Consider the following 2175-nt stretch of genomic DNA (forward strand, 5'->3'; position numbering starts at 1 on the left):
ATCATAATAACTAAATAAGTAGGATATTCATGGTTTAACTGAATCATACTTAAGAATCTAAGAATCATGTAAAACACATAAGTATCAGGTATTCATAACTCACCAATACCGAGTGATCATTAAAACATGACATTTAAACTTAACTAGTAATATTGAATCATGGTTCAACTTAAAACATGAGCATTTCATCAAACATATGAAAAGCATGGCCTTGTACATGGGGGTATTTTAAACATGAGAATTCAACAAAATGAAGTTCACTTGGCTAAGACAAAAACATGGGAAACTAAAATTCATAGCTTGAGGAATTCAAATATTGCATGGGATCATACATGGACTGAGTTGCATTTAAATTACCATGAAAGCTTGAGTTAAACCCATCTTAAGTAATATAAATACAATAATAATAGAAAAATCCATTTTTAATTAAAAAGAGGGTTTTTGGGCTCCATGGGTGAAAGAGAGCCATGGATGAACACCCCACATACCTTATGCTTTTAACTTGAAAGGAACAATGCTATTCTAGATGCTTTCTTGAAGGTTCTTGAACTTGGGGAACTTAAATTCTTGATTTCTTGGGGAAAAGGAATTGATGTGTTCTTGGGGGAAACGAAATGGCTTTCTTAGGAGGAAAATTAGAGAAGAAGGGCAAAATTATGTCCTAACTGATGCCCAAGTTATGTTATAAATGATTGGGTTGATGGGGAAAAGACCAAATTGCCCCTTTGTCATTTAACTTCAAAACTGGACGTAACAAGCTTACCACGATGTAGTCTTATCGTGGTCATTCATTTTCCCCACCATAATGTGGTCTGCATGACATTGAGAATAATGTTGCATCACAGGATTTTCGCAGTAACCCACTGGTTTCATGATCCAAACATGTCCCAAACCTTCTTCGAAAAATCTAAAACTCCCCCAAGACATACTTCTTACATTTCTAAACATGAATTAACTCAAAAGTTAATATCTCGGGGTCTAGAAGACCAAAAATAAAACCCTCAAAGTTTAAGGGGTCTTGAAAATGACTAAGTCCCCAATACATAGTAAAATTTGTAGGCCTTAATCCCCTTATGGATGCAATTAAGAGCTGAATCAAACTGAAAATAGTGTGGGGTATTATAATATCTCTCCCTTAGGACATTCATCCTTGAATGATGCTGATTAGTTTGAGAATACTAAACTAAGGAAATTGAGATCGCATACTGAACATGCATGATTTGGAATATGATCACATAACTGAGTTTGAAACATGATATATTAATTGAATTGATTTAGTGAATAGATGCAGGAAAGAGTCAATATAAGGAAAACTGTTACCTCAAGATGAATATGAGTTTACGGAGAAAATATGAGGGTACTTGGTACGTATATCTGCTTCTGCTTCTTAAGTAGCTCCCTCAATGGACTGATTCTTCCATAAAACATTAACCAAGGAAACTTCTTTATTCCTCAGCCTAAAAATCTGAAGGCCAAGGATCTCAACTAGAACTTCTTTGAAAGAAAGGCTATCCTGAACACCTGTACTTTCTAAAGGAATAACAATAGATGAATTACCAATACATTTCTTTAACAAAGAAACAGAAAACACCGGATGGACTGAGGCTAAATCTGCAAGAAACTCTAGCTCATAAGCTACCTTACCAAAGTGGTTCAAGATTCTATAAGGACCAATGCATCAAGGACTGAGTTTCCCCTTCTTTCCAAATCTCTTCACTCCTTTCAAGACAAGATTTTCAAATAGACTAAATCACCAGCATCAAACTCAAAGTTAATTCTCCTCATATCTACATAAGATTTCTGACGGATTTGGGTTATTTTAAGCCTCTCCCTAATCAACTGAACTTTATCCATCATATCAAACACTAAATATGGCCCTATCAAAGAAAAATACCTACTTTAAACCAACCAATAGGAGACCTACATCTCCTTCCATAGAGAGCCTCAAATAGAGCCATCTGAATACTGGAGTGATAACTAGTATTGTACGCAAACTCAATCAATGGTAAGTGGTCATCCCAACTACCTTTAAAGTCAATAACATAAGCTTGCATCATGTCCTCTAAGGTCTAAATGGTCCTCTCTGCCTAACCAATAATCTTAGGATGAAAAGTTGTACTGAGATGAACTTGGTTGCCAAGACCCTTTTGAAAAGCCTTCCAAAAGTCAGAGGTA

This window comes from Capsicum annuum, chromosome 10, assembly GCF_002878395.1.
Source record: "Capsicum annuum cultivar UCD-10X-F1 chromosome 10, UCD10Xv1.1, whole genome shotgun sequence".
NCBI classification, from domain to species: Eukaryota; Viridiplantae; Streptophyta; class Magnoliopsida; order Solanales; family Solanaceae; genus Capsicum; species Capsicum annuum.